The sequence below is a fragment of the Mustela erminea genome, chromosome 4 (assembly GCF_009829155.1).
Source record: "Mustela erminea isolate mMusErm1 chromosome 4, mMusErm1.Pri, whole genome shotgun sequence".
NCBI lineage: Eukaryota > Metazoa > Chordata > Mammalia > Carnivora > Mustelidae > Mustela > Mustela erminea.
In genome coordinates, this window is record NC_045617.1 from 25,139,915 (window position 1) to 25,155,562 (window position 15,648).

Genomic DNA, 15,648 nt, shown 5'->3' on the forward strand with positions numbered 1-15,648 from the left:
TAGGAATTCCAGGAAATAAGAGAGTGAAAGAGAAGCTCTCATTGCCTGTCTTCCATTTATGGACAGCACAGGTCCCAGGGAGAGGGCCGCACACCTTGGACTTGGACACACTATCCTCACATTTCATCCTCACCTCTGCCCTGCACAGCGGGCATCATAGTCCCCACTTTGCAGGTACAGGAAACAGACTGGAGAGGTTGAGAGGTACAGACCTCCTAAGACTAAACGCCTGTGTCTTCCGTGTGTATCTCCTAAGAGATCTGTGCTCCATACACTCCTATGTAAGAACGGTACAATCAGTACAGTGTTAACTCAGAAAGGTTAGCATTGATGACATGCTATTATGTAATATACAGCTCAAGTTCCAATCTCCCTGGTCCTCTTAATAACGTCCTTTGTATCTTTTCTTTTTCTTGAGCCAGGATCCAGTCAATGGTCACACATAGCATTTTGTTGTCACATCTCCCTTCTTTAATCTAGAACAGTTACCCAGACTTCTTATTTTTATTATTATTATTGCCCTTCATAAAAATGACACTTTTGAAAATTCCAACCAAGCCAGCTGTACTGTGGAATACCCTTCAATTTGGATTTGCCTGTTTCCTTATGATAGACAAAAGATACACAAGTTTTGGCAGGGATATGGATACCATGTTCTTGATTAATTGGTATTATTGTCTTTAGATCCTTTAAAGTGTAAGGGGGCCATGGAATCCATGTTCTTGGGGGCATCTGGTTTATAAAGCTTTTTAAAAAAAATTTTATTTTATTTATTTATTTGACAGACAGACATCACAAATAGGGAGAGAGGCAGGCAGAGAGAGAGGGGGAAACAGGATCCTCGTGGAGCAGAGCGCCAGATGCAGGGCTCCATCCCAGGACCCGGAGACCATGACCCCAGCCGAAGGCTCAACCCACTGAGCCACCCAGGCGCCCCAAGGCGGAGGGGCATCTGGTTTATAAGTAAGTTTCCCAGTTACATGCCAATTTCAAAGCCATTGTTATCTTTGTGTATCTTGCCCCACTTAATGAAGCTCCTGGTGTCAAGACAGGCCTTCACTTCTCCAGGCCCTGGATCCTCCCACCCAACCCAGACAGTGTCTGAAACTGGGGTCCAGGGGCGGAGCTGAAGCAGTGCTGGCGGGATATCACAGAGGTGACAGCAGCAAGGGGCTGACAAGTGGCCCGCTGTTGCCATGACCACCCTTGCAAGTTTCCCGGGGGGATTCCGCACAGGTTCAGTTCATAACCTGACAGGCCTCTCTGGCTCTGTCTTCTTTCTGCCTGGTGCCTCCCAGATCCAGCCCTAAAAAGCTGAATAGGGAAGGGAACAAGGCCAGGCACCGGTTATCGCGGTCATGGAGGTGCAGGATAAACGTTCTGAGAAAGTCAAGACTGAGTATGTAGAAACAACCAGAAACCTGTAGACGGGAAAGAGTGTCAGCGATGATTGACTGACTAGCTGTTTTCAGATCACTGCCGTGAGCCCATACAAACGGTGAGAATGAATTCAGTCGCTCAGACTTGACTATTTTGCCTACCAACATTCCAAAGATTTAGGCAAAATGGCAAAGGAGCTCTTTTTATTTATTTATTTATTTTTGGTGTCTTCACGTCTCCATTTTCTGGTCCTTCACAGTTGTCCTCCTTCAGACTCTAAGGGCTCAATACTCCTGTCAGTTTCTTTGTTGCTGCTAAAATGTAATGGACTAACAACACCTTAGAGGGTTATTTCTTTGTCTATTGTCGTTTTGCCAGAGGAAGCAGAGGGCCCTTAAAGTTTCTTGCATCAGGTGAGCCAGGGAGCCAGCGGCGCGGAGGACCTGAGCATGCGCAGGTGAAGCGGGTTAAGGTGGGAGAAGCGGGGAGCGGAAGCAGAGCAGCAGGGAAACCCGGAAACAAGGGGCTGGGCCGGCCTGGGCCACTGAGTGCTCCCTGAGGGTCGTCCACGCGGTGGTGGAGCCTCGGTAAAGACAGTGAGCGTGGGGAGTGGACTGTGAAACGTGAAAGTCGAGGGGGACGCTGGGTCCAGTCAGTTTTACCTGCAGTCGCTTGGAGGGGGTCTTCTAGGCCTTCTCCCAACGTCCAAGGGGTCTACCGATGAGGAAACGTGTCGGGTGTGAACTGCCTTCCGCCTTGAACCTGAAGCCAGCAACAGGTAAGAGCCACAGGAACCTGAACTAGCTGGGGCCAGCGGAAGCCGAAGGGTCAGGGCAGGAGCCAGACGTTCCAAGCAAAAGGAGTGGGTTCTTGGGAATCTAACACTTAGTTCCTGACAGTTCAGGGGAACAGGATTAGTTAGGCCCCAAGCCTTGGTTTTGTCAGCTCACGGACATTTGTGTGTGGGCATTGAAAGGTATGTAATTTTTAAATTAAAATTCAAGTAATTAACATAAAATGTATTATTTTTAAGGGGTATATGTAGTTTTTTTTAAAAAATATTTTATTTATTTACTTGAGAAAGACAGACAGACAAGCAGGGGGAAGGGCAGAAAGAGAAGCAGACTCCCCACTGAGCAGGGAGCTCTACTCTGGGCTGGATCCCAGGACTCCTGGGTCATGACCTGAGCCCAAGGCCAACGCTTAACCGACTGGGCCACCCAGGCACCCCTGTATATATGTGTTTGTTAATAAAATTCTGCCATAACTTATAGATGACTGGAAATCTGGTGGGGATAGGGTGTGGTGGCTATGGAATGGTATGGAAAGGTGTCAGATTCCGTGCAGAACAGGTCTTGGAGGCCTGAGATGGCAAGAGGAGTGGTCATCTTGAAAGGCTGGAGACCTCTAGCGCTTAGAAGAGGATAGTTCTGCTGAGCCAGCTTCAAAGTGAGTTTAGCAGAATCACAACATACTTTTTCTGATCCTGTGTTGTTGATAAAAGGGATTTCATTTTTCTTTGAGTGAGTGGCTCGTATCTGTTGTTGAAGATGAAGATATTCACTGAGGACTTGATGTGGTGACTGTATAATGCGGACTTATGACTTATGAGGTGGTTTTGCTCTAAGCTTATACCCAGATTCCAGGACAGGAGACAAAACGAAAACAAATTTTCTTGCATTTGCCAAATGGGGAATGTAGGTGAGTTTGTGTGTGGAATCTCCCTCAAATTAATATATTTGTTCAATAATATTTATTCATGCCTATTACAGTAAAGCCTTTTAGGGAAATAGAGGGGCAAATATACAGGTACACAGGAAAGAATTCATATGAAAGAGGAAAACGTGGCATAGAAAGTGAAGTAAATGTCTTGCCTGGGGTTATCAAATTTACTTCTGCCAGTTAATCCGTAAAGCACTTAGGTGTTTATTGTTTATTTCAAGATGAACCTTTCTTGGTACAAAGAACTATGGGAGAATATTAGAGAAATGTAACTGCATCTGTGACCTGAATTTGCAATCTAGTGTGAGTTGCAGAAATAGCGTGTGTGAAACAATTGGCCAATGAGATAAAATAATGAATAATTAGTTATTAAACTGTGTGGTCTAAAAAAATAAGGGTTTTAGCAGAGAGGACAAATAGGCTTTAGTATAGACATCCTTACCATGTCTGCTCATGCACCACCAGTTGTCTTGTTTTTAAAGATTTTATATATTTATTTGACAGACAGAGATCATAAGTAGGCAGAGAGACCCACAGAGAGAGAGGGAGGGAAGCAGGCTATCTGCTGAGCAGAGAGCCTGATGCAGGGCTCGATCCCAGGACCCCGAGATCACGACCTGAGCGAAAACCAAGAGTTAGACGCTTAACTGACTGAGCCACCCAGGTGCCCCTGTTTCAGACATCGTTTTACATAAAATGAAGAAAATTCCTTAGAGTAGACACTCCTCATCCTCTCCCCTGAAGGCTTCTTTTGTTCAGCACTGTACTTGTGGGATTTATCAATGACTCATGTCATTTGTTCATTTTCAGTGCTGAACAATGTTGTCTTGTGCAAACGGAACCACTTTATTCATCCTACTATTGATGGCCATGTGAGTTATTTTCATTTTTTGGCTACTGCAAATAATCCTACTATGAACATTCTTATATATCTTCTCGGTGACCAAGTGCGCTAATTTTTCTGGCATGTATACCTTGGAGTGAAAATGCTGTGTCACAGTATATCTGTCTGTTTGGCTTTAGTAGCTATTGCCAAACAATTTTCTAAAGTGGTTGTACCTGTTGTTCCATATATGTCCCTAATATGCACTATTTTACATCTTTTTAAACTAGCCTTTTGGTGAGTATAGTAACATCTCATTTGTGTTTCCCTGATGACTGATGAGGTTAATCTCCTTTTCACATATTTTCAGGTATTTCCTCTTTTCGTGAATTGTTTGTTCAAGTGTTTTGCCCATTTTTCTATTGTGTTGTCAGTTTTTTGTTATTGATTTGTAGGTCTTTATATAGCTTGGATACAAGATTTTGTTATATGTGTTACAAATAATTTTTCCCCTCTTGGTGGTTGTTTTCTTAATGGTGTCTGATGAACCGACATTCTTACTCTTAGGTTGTCCATTTGTCAATCTTTTTTAAAAAAATTTTTATAGTTAGTGCTTTACAATTCCTGATTTAGAAATCTTTGCCTACCCCCCAGGATAATAAATAGAGATAATAAATAAAGAGAATAATAAAGTTATTCTCTTATATTAGAAAATGGAATCTTTATTGTTTTACCTTTCAAATTTAGGTCTACAATCCACTTAGAATTGATTTTTGAATATGGTATGACACAGGGATCAAGTTTTGCTTTTTTCCATGTTAATATCTCACTGACCTAACAGCATTATTGAAATGACCATTCTTTCCCTAATCTTCAGTGCCATCCCTGTCACAATTCGATGTCACTCAAGTGTGCATTTGTTTCTGGATTCTCTCCCTTCTGTGCCTTTGGTGTGTCTGTTCCTGGAGTTTGAGTTCAACTTCCAGATTTGTTCCATCAAGGGCTGAGGAAGCTGGGGTCTTCGTTCACCAACTCCTGTTACTCACTAGTGCAGGGTTGTTCCTGGAGACATTAACTCCCCAGTACCCCTGCCCTGCTCCATACACAAGCCAAGAACAGTTCTACAACCAGGAGAAGCTCACCATCTACTTCCCTCCTGACACACTTTTTGGCAGCATATAGTTCGTTGTGGCTGTGGGACTGAGAGCTCCAATTTGGGGTTGGCTGCTGCTCAGAGGCTGTCTTCAGTTCCTAGAAGATGCCTACTATTATTTACTACTTGAGATTGCCCAACACAACCACCTGATTTTTCACAGGGAGGAAAAGGCTTTAGCATGATGGGCACCGCAGTTTTATGAAACAGCATAATCATGCACACAGAATCATATTTATTCTGCCACCTTTGCCCTATTCTGTTCAAGTCACAGGTCCCACATTTACAGGGAAGGCATCCCACGGGATTGGGAATCATGGGGGCTGCTTTAGAAGTCTGTCTGCCATAGCAGGTATGGGAACTATCTACCAAGCTGAAGGTGACCCTCAAAGTGTGCCAAATAGATATTGGCAAGACACTGCCAGGCCCTCCCAAATATCTCTGTCCTAAATCTCTCCTGAATTTCAGACTGATGTATATACATTGGGCTACTTAATATTTCCTCTTGCATGGCTAATAGGCATCTTGTCTTTAACATGTCCCAAGATAAACTTCTACTCTTCCATACCACTGGTAACAAATAGGAAAAACCTGTGTTTTTCCAACTACAAAAATCCTGGAGTTGTTCTCATTCTTCTCTTTCTGTTATAACTCTCTTGGTTCTCTCCTTAAGCTATATGTAGTATCTGATCACTTTTACTACTTGTGCAGCTTTCAACCTGGTCCAAGCCACCATTATCTCTGGTCTGTTTCCAGACTTTGACCTCAGCCGCTAGAGAGATCCCATTTCAATATAAGTTAGAACATGGCAGTTCACAAGTCAAAAATCTCCCAGTGATTGCCCAAGTTCCCCAGCGTACAGGTCAAAGACCCATCATGCCTACAAGTGCTACATGGCTCCTAACCCAAACCTGCCTGACCCATTCCCCACCATTCTCTTCTCTTCAGTCTTCTCCAGCAGCACTGGCCACCGTGCTATTCCTTGATTGTTTCGAGCACATTCCTTCCTCAGGAGTTTTGCACTTGCAGTTCCCTCTACTAGAATACTCCTCACCCTCATATAAACATATGGTTTACTCCCTCAGCTCCATCTGGTCTATGCTTAAATGGCCCCCTTACGAGTGAGGCCTTCCCTTTTCACTTGACATAAAACAACACCATGTCTTGCTTATTCCATTTCATTTCCCTCCATGGCAGTTTTCACACAGAGTGACATATTGTGTCACATTCTCTCATTTATTTATTATTTCTTATCTCCCACTAAAATGTAGGTCCCATTGGTTAAGAAATTTGTCTTTTTTATTCTCTGGTGTGTCCTCTAGATATAGCCTAGAACAATGCTTCACATGTGGGAGATGCTCAATAAATGACTGTTGAAGGAAAGAATGCTGTGCCCCAGCAGAGACCGTAGAGGTCTGGTCTCAATTCAGAGAAGACACGAGGCTGCTCCACATTTAGTGAGTGGTAGCTCTGGGGCAAGAACCGAAGTCTCCCTTTTTCTGGTTTGTTCTTCCCATTCCACTACTTTCTACTTTGATGGAAGCTCAACACTGATAACTGATAATTAAGTAAAATAATAGAGAATAGTTCCAAACATATTCCTAAAGGTTTTGCCAAATAAAACTCTGCTGTTCTTTTAATCTATTAACTTAGCATCTAAAGCAAATGTCAATGGTGAGTAGAAGGGGGTGAGGCACGTTATAACTGCTTTATACATAGAGTTCTACTTACTGGCCAAGTGAGTCATTGTCCTGCCCAGGGACCAATGGTCTAAGTTGTCTGCAAAGATAAATGACTCTGGTAAAGAGCTCAGTTTCCTCCTTTGATGAATAGGGCAAAGGAAGGTTCCACTCAGTGCCCCCTTTCACTCTGTTCTGTACCTGAGTGGTGGCTTCATGAGCCACTGTTAACAAGCCCAGTGTCTACCTTACAAAGCTCAGAAAGGATATAATTTGGGATTTTTTTATATCCTCTAGGATATAATTTGGGATTTTTTTCAGAGAAGATGCCTCTCTAGTCTCTCTCCTACCTCTTCATTTGTCCCATCCGTCTCCACTTTGGGGAGCAAACATTGTTGCTGAAACAACTAAATTAAGGTAAAACAACGTCCTAGGTCCCCTGGTCCTTTTTTCTCTCACCTTTTTCCACGTGCCTTCCTTTCTCTGTGCTCTATTCAAATACCTTCTCTGCAATGGCTGGACATGGACCTAGGATGTGAACTCAAAAAGAATGGAATCATTTCATTTGCATATTTCCATAATTTCTGCAGCAACATGATGGATGGGAGTGGTGGAGGGGTTTTAGATGTCAAATTTGCAGGTAGGCTATATCAGAAAGGTGTCTCTTTGCTAAATTAAAACAATTCATTACAAACAGAATGATGTATATATGTGTAAATTAACTCTTAATATTCACTCTGGGAGTCATGGATAGCATGTGAAGGACAGCAATCAGGAAGCCACTATCTAGAAGCGGTTATATAAGCATTATAAATATTGTCATAGAAATCTATTCCACATGGTGTGTCAGTTAGCATAAGTGATGTAAGAAAGACTTTGCTAGTAACTAAATGAGTAACCTTCCAGCTATGAGCTTAGATAAAAAACTGTATTAGGTCTCTTTATCCTTGCATGGGAATAGTATACATTTCCAGCAAGCCCATGAGCCTCACACATTGAGATAGCACTCCTGGTCCAGAAATAATCCATCTTGTCCTGCCTTCTTGCATTGCAAGGGGGCGTGGGGAGGTGGGCAGGCTCTGCTGCATGATCCTACCAGAAGCCCAACTTAGCTGCTGTCACAGTGTTGGTCTGTCTGCCTCCTTCTCTTGCAAAATGCCCGTCAGTAACTGAGTGTGGGGACCTGGCCAAGATTAAAGGAAGGGTTCGATGATGGGGTTTGTGTCTGCTTGCTAATGAAGGTTTGCATGTGTGGCAGAAATTGGCCTAAGACTAGCTTTCATCATAATAACGTGCCTAGGGGTAGGTGGTAGAAGAAAGGGATATAGAGATTCAGCCTTCCTCTCACCCCAGGTATTTACCAGTATTTACCACAGGAAATGAATAATAACTGAATGGTTAAATTGGCTTAGGTCAATTTGCAGCCCACATCTTCAGCCACATTTTACAATTGTTCTTGATGAAGATAAAAAGTAAATAGGTCTTAGTGGCTAATGGAGGATGACAAGAGGTAAGATTTTCTCTCAGCCTTGTCCATTGGTCTACTTAAGGATCCTAACTTTCAGACTTATTGGTGCATTTTATTTCCTTTATGTGGGAATATGGTACACACAGAATGGTAGGACTTATTTGAGTCTTCCAAGGTAATAACTATTACTGAATAAAGGAGGATTCTCTCAATGAGTCAGGCCTGGGGAATCCAGGGCAAAGAATCAAAATATTATATTCAGATGTCATTTTTGGCATAGAGGCCATTGGTACCTGAGGCCAGGATGGGGATACAGAGGAAGATAATTAGATGAGTTTTCAAACTACAGCAATATCACAGAAAGCGTCCCTCCCAATCAAAGCACTCCCTGACTAGTGTAGCTGAGGCTCCTTCCACACAAATGGTTTGGGGTGATGAAGGGTGATGCCCAGAAGATAAGTAAAGACCCTTTAGGAAAGATCAGGTTTCTAAGGGCCAGATACTGGAGGGTACTCTTGATTATGGGCCTAGGAAGGTGATGACTGCACAGAAGGATTGATATGTTTTTACAGATCCAGATGACTAGAAAACACAGATATTATCTTTGCCCTTATTTTATTGGTGGAGGGGCCTTCCTCAAAACACACACTCAGAGTCCAGTGGGACCTGTGCCCTGGCAATTGTGCCTTCTGGCCTGATAAGTGTGTGAAAGGCGAGGTAGCTAGAGGAAGACTTTGTTTTTCTCTTTTTCAGCTTGAAACATTTGAGGGCAGAAGAGTTGGCATAAAGCAAACATAATTACATGTTAACTTCAAAGATGGAAAATACCATGTACATTAAATTCTATAACCTGCCAGGAAGGAAATTATTCACGTTGACCTAATTTTATTTCTGATCTACCTACCATTATTTAGAGTAGAAATGTTGGTGGTTGACTTTATAATTCAGTGCTTTTATTGGAAAATAATTTTTAAAATGACAATATACTGTAGAAGAGAATATGCCTCTCCCAATTACATATTTTACAAGTAATTATGGATAGTGGGTGACCACTTAGTAGAGAATTTTAGATCTTTTTAAAAATAAAAACTATAGAATCTGTCATTTTGTCTTTATTTATTGATCATTTACTTTATTATTATTAATTTATCATTATTAAACATTGCTTCTCTACCTTGTTTTTATGCATTAACTCAACCTAGTTTGTGTTTGAATTTCTGCTTGGATACAACGTTATTTCACAAAAATGTTCTGGTTCATTTTGTTTCAGGTACTACAGAAGATACTAAAAAGTAGAGATCAAAGGAATTTTAGTAATAATTCAATCCTTTCATTTTAATTTTGATTTATTTCATTATTATTATTTTTAAGTAGGCTCCATGCTTGAAGCCAAGCCCCAGAGGGCTTGAACTCGAAACCCTGAGGTCAAGAGTCATATACTCTACTGACTGAGCCAGCCTAGCGCCCCCAGGCCCCTCACTTTAAAGAAGAAGCTGGTGTCAAGAAAAATGATACCACTTATCCAAGATTGTATAGCTGGATCACTGGCAAAGATACACTTAGAAACCAAATCTCATGACTCCTGGGCCAGGGCTCCTTTCCCTGCACTATACTGTCCCTACTTTCCTTGGCCACTCCATATTTTTAAATTCTGACTCTTCCCCATTGAGTGAATATAGATCTTTATTTATTTATTTGTTTTTTGTATCAGGATGGAATTTTTCTAGTCTTTAACCCTTGCCTTTTTTCCCTCTCCACATGCCTTTTCCCCCTCCACATGGAATCTTTGGGAGGAATTAAAAGATTTCAGGGACAGGGGAGAGTAATACCTAATAAAATTCATGTCAGGGAGATAGGCAATACAAGCAGGACTCGTTTCTCTTTTGGATGCTGCACTTTGAGGAGTCTGAAAGATACAAAGCTTTTAAGATCAGGTATAGCCTCCCAGGTTGGAAGCTGCAATGCTTAGGTGGGATCTTGAGGACAAAGCAGAGAATCATAACTGCAATGTAACAATAAACACAGGAACTAGCGAGAAAGGGAATTGGCTATGTATCCAAGGAGGACCTTATGTGGACTGATAGAAGGCGTGGCGCCATTCCTTAGAGTCTATATATTTGAGTGATTGGTTATTGATAGGAATCTCTTTTTTGGTAATGGGTTCTATGTGTACAGCTATGGGCGTGTTTAAGAGTCACATTGAATATTTGGGCATATTGGTAAGTTTGGGTTTTAATATTACCACTCTGCTGTTTGGAATCCTGTCCCATCCCAGCTAATCTGGGCATTCCTAAGACATCTCTCTCTCTCTCTCTCTTTTTTTTATTATTATTAATTAATTAATTATTTTTAAAAATTAAATTTGTGTGTGTGTATTCCAAAATTCATTGTTTATGCACCACACCCAGTGCTCCATGCAATACGTGCCTTCCTTAATACCCACCACCAGGCTCACCCAACTCTTCATCCCTCGCCCCAACCCTCAGTTTGTTTCTCAGAGTCCACAGTCTCTCCTGGTTTGTCTCCCCCTCCAATTTCCCCCAACTCACTTCTCTCCATCTCCCAATGTCTTCCGTGTTATTCCTTATGCTCCACAAGTAAGTGAAACCATATGATAATTGACTCTCTCTGCTTGACTTATTTCACTCTGCATAATCTCCTCCAGTCCCATCCTGTTGATAAAAAAGTTGGGTATTCATCCTTTCTGATGGAGACATAATAGTCCTTTGTATATATGGACCATATCTTCTTTATCCATTCATCTGTTGAAGGGCATCTTGGTTCTTTCCACAGTTTGGAGACTATGGCCATTGCTGCTATGAACATTGGGGTACAGATGGCCCTTCTTTTCACTACATTTGTATCTTTGGGGTAAATACCTGGTAGTGCAACTTCAGGGTCATAGCATAGCTCTATTTTTAATTTCTTAAGGAATCTCCACACTATTTTCTGAAGTGGCTGCATCAACTTGCATTCCCACCAGCAGTGTAAGAGGGTTCCTCTTTCTCCACATCCTCTCCAACACTTGTTGTTTACTGTCTTGTTGATTTTGGCCATTGTAACTGGTGTAAGGTGGTATCTCAATGTGGTTTTGATTTGAATCTCCCTGATGGCTAATGATGAACATTTTTTCATGTGTCTGTTAGCCATTTGTATGTTTTCTTTGGAGAAGTGTCTGTTTATGTCTTCTGCCCATTTTTTGACATGATTATCTGTTTTGTGTGTGTTGAGTTTGAGGAGTTCTTTATAGATCTTGGATATCAGCCCTTTTTCTGCAGTGTCATTTGCGAATATCTTCTCCCATTCTGTGGGTTGCCTCTTTGATTTGTTGACAGTTTCCTTTGCTGTGCAGAAACTTTTTGATCTTGATGAAGTCCTAAAAGTTCATTTTCACTTTTGTTTCCTTTGTCTTTGGGGACATGTCTTGAAAGAAGTTGCTGTTGCCGATCTCGACGAGGTTACTGCCTAGGTTCTCCTCTAGGATTTTGATAGATTCCTGACTCACGTTGAGGTCTTTTATCCATTTTGAGTTTATCTTTGTGTATGGTGTAAGAGAATGGTTGAGTTTCATTCTTCTGTACATAGCTGTTTATTGAAGAGACTGTCTTTTTTCCACTGTATATTTTTTCCTGCTTTGTCGAAGATTATTTGACCATGGAGTTGAGGGTCCATATCTGGGCTCTCTACTCTGTTCCACTGGTCTGTGTGTCTGTTTTTGTGCCAGTAGTACCATGCTGTCTTGGTGATGACAGCTTTGTAGTAAAGCTTGAAATCAGGCAATGTGATGCCCCCAGTTTTGTTTTTCTTTTTCAACTTTTTTTTTTAACAATTTGGGGTCTCTTCTGGTTCTATACAAATTTTAGCATTATTTGTTCCAGCTCTTTGAAAAATCCCTGTGGAATTTTGATTGGGATGGCATTGAAAGTATAGATTGCTCTAGGCAGTATAGACATTTTAACAATGTTTATTCTTCTGATCCATGAGCATGGAATGCTCTTCCATCTTCCTAAAACATCTCTTATTATTGATGTGTCAAGGTGTCCCATAGAGCATCTGCTTAATAAGGGTTCAGAGAATTGTACAGTATGCATAATTTGGAGTGATAACTTCATTCCTTTTTTCTACTTCTGCCAGTTGACTTCTAGACCATTTCCCCTTATGTGAGCATAATGTAGTATAAAGGTTGTAGATTGGCATTAGGTCCAAATTATAATCTCAACTCATTATTTCCTAGTTGAGGACAGAGTTTCTTTAACTGCACAGGTATTAATTTTCTCATTTCTGAAATGACAATAATAATACATGCTTTGTTGAGTTGTTGTGAGAATTAAATAATATGGAAAACACACTTGGGACTGTGCTTGGCACACAAATGTCAACAAATGGTGACCTTTATTCTTCTGGCACAGTGGAGGAGAGGAGGGAGGCAGATGCATGTCTAAGGGAAAAAGGGCAAGTGTTTGTTTACCCTTGGATGGAGGAGGTTTGAGAGTTGGTACAGATACCTGGTAGGAATAATGGGTTGCCTAAGAAGAAGGATGGTTGGAGAGAGGAAAAAGATGAGGTGGAGAAACCAGGCAAGATCCCTAGAACAGAAAGCAAGAAATGGCTTTGAGCAGTGGGAGGAGGTGTTTGGGTTTTTTTTTTTTTTTTTTTTTTTAAAGATTATTTATTTGTTTATTTGACAGAGAGAGATCACAAGTAGGCAGACAGGCAGGCAGAGAGAGAGGGAGAAGCAGGCTCCCTGCTGAGCAGAGAGCCTGACATGGGGCTCTATCCCAGGACCCTGGGATCATGACCCAAGCCAACGGCAGAGGCTTTAACCCACTGAGCCACCCAGGCGCCCCGATAGGAGGTGTTTTATAACCCCTCTCTACCAAAAGTGTGGTCCTTGGACCAGTAGCATTGGCTTCACCTAGGAATTTGTTAGAAATGAGTCTGGCTACTCCCCAGAGCTTTTGAATCAAAATTTACATTTTACATGATCCTCAGGTGATTACTATGTCTGCTAAATCTGTTGATACTATTTTAATCAGCTAGGGGTTGAGCAGATTCATATCAACAGGAAGACCCCTGGGCTCTTGTTATCTCTGAATTTATCAGAAGGATTTCTCCACTAAATGGGTGGGGTCCAGGATCCAAGATGTGTCACTCTCTTGGTACTCTTATCTGGACAGGGGGTTTTCTAAGGCAGATAGGCTGGAGACTCTGAGGGATTCTTAGAACTTCTTGCCTGGGTCCAAAGTAATGGAGAAAATGAGCAGTGGAGTGATTAACATCCTTTCTCTATTGAGGGAACAAAAAGGAGTTAGGGTTGTCCTTTAGACACATCTGGTAACTCAAGGATGTACCCTGACTGAGAGGCAACCTCTCAGTGACAGGTTGTGATTGCTACTGGGCCACCTGCCCTTTCAGTTCCTGGTACCTTCCTTGCCTCTGCACCACAGGAGCACTTTTGTCTGTGCCCTGCATTTAGGGTCTTCATCACAGGTGTGGGAAAGAATGCTGGACTAATGTTCTATCACTTCTCTGTTACCAGTTCCTTGTTCCCTTATATGTAGAAAGGCTCCCAGTGTTTCCCAGTGCCCTGGCGACAAGACAAGACATTCCGGTGGCTATTCCTACTGAACGGTACTCCTAAGTCAGCAGCCAAACAGGTGATGGAAGTGAGTGAAGTGGCTGGATATAACATAACAAAGTGTTGGGTCTGGGGCCAACAGGAGAGCACGTGCACCATCAAGAAAGAGCAGTCTCCACTCAGCCCTGCCAGTTGTCAGGGCCCACACCAGCCAGTCTTTTTTCCAAGAAATTCTAGAAGTCCAGACTGATGTTAAGTTTTGTGACTTTTAAAGGCTGACAGTGAATTCATTCTATTTAAAAAAAAAAAATTTTTTTTTTAAATTTGTGTGTTGCTCACACAAAACACATCTGAGGGCTGGATGCAGCCCACAGGCCGCCAGTATGTGACCTCCTTTCTAAGTCTTTTAAAAGAGGAGAATTGAAATTTCCATCAGATTGGAAGTAGGCAAAGAAGACAGTGACTCTTGAATTGCTGCTTGCCCCAGCATGGCAGGCCCTGGTGACGGCTGCCCAAGAAGGCAAAGAACAGACTTCAGTCCGTTCTAGCAGGACACAGTTTGAACAAAATACTGCTTTCATATCTTCCCATTGCAACTAAATACAAAACCAAAAATACTTAATAAGTTACATATTCTGGGATAAAAAGAGCCTATCGTAATTAGGTGATTAATCACCGTTAGCCTCTTATCATGTGCTGGTACATGAGTAATGTGAGTAATGTATGTTTAATGTATTGATTGCATCCAAGCTAGGATTCCTTGGAAGCCGTTCCCTGAAGGACACTGTGACCACAGAGGTCCACCTCAGGTTACTGCCTTTTACAAAGTGATTATGGGGTGCACAGCCAGGTGTAATTTAAGCACATCTTCCTACAGGCAGTGGGTGCTTATGGCTGCCCAGCCCTAGCTGTATTGCTTTCAACTTTAATGGGCATCTTTATTGAAACAGAAACCTAATTCCGTATAGGTTAATAATATGCCCACTCAATCTTCCTTTCCAGAACCAGCCTGATCTTTAAACTTTCTGAGGAGAAACTGGCAGTGATTCCTCATTGCAGGTGGCTATCTATCAGATAAAGCACTCCTTTTGATTGCCTTTTTTCAGAGTGAAACTGCAGTAACTCTCTCTTATCTATGAATGCAGGGGGGCCCAAACCATGGTGGCGGGACCACAGGAGATGGCATATGTCTCCCACGTACACCAGCCTGAAGTTCAGGAATGGGATGAGCCTGTGTTCGGGTTCTGAACCAGCACCACAGCTATTCATTCCAACTGCTCTTTTAACCCAGGATCCCTCTGTGTGATGGCCTTAGAAATAATTTATGGGAGCCTAAAGAGGGTTCTGGGAATGTGACAACCCAGATGCAATTTCCATCTTTCTCCCAAACCCAAAATTTCTTCCGTGGGTGGCTGGGTGCAAGTGAGGCCTTCCGCTTTGGCACATTCCAAGCAGAGAGAACTGTGAGGTTCTTTCTATGAGTGGGCTGGGCAGGTCCTGGAGAATAGTGTCAAAGGCTATAAAGAATGGAGGGCAGTTAAGTCCTGGGAAGACTTGGGTTGTTAGAGCTAAATTCAATAGGCCCAGTGTGACTGCACTGGGCCTTCCTTTCCCTAAGAGGCCATGGAGGAGTTGAATGAGGCTGAGGCCTCTTCCCTTCACTTGGAGTAGTGTGGGAAGTCTCCGGAGAGGGGGGTTTCCTGCAGGTGCCTAACGGAGTGCTGGCAGTTTCTATAATTCAGCCAGTGGGAACTGAAATTTCTCCACCTTCTGCCATCTGTGAGTGTCCCACAACTTTGGACATATAAACCACCCTACCCCAAGGCCTAAAAAGCCCACGCAGAA

General features: G+C 42.3%; 1 long non-coding RNA gene across 1 annotated transcript; it reads left to right on the top strand.

Annotated features, from left to right (window-relative positions):
- Positions 1–1,869: 1,869 nt before the first annotated feature.
- On the top strand, positions 1,870–7,450 carry LOC116588166. The gene is made up of 3 exons (XR_004284823.1): positions 1,870–2,158; positions 3,913–3,974; positions 7,055–7,450. It is a non-coding gene; the product is annotated as an uncharacterized LOC116588166 (long non-coding RNA).
- The last annotated feature ends 8,198 nt before the right edge of the window (positions 7,451–15,648 follow it).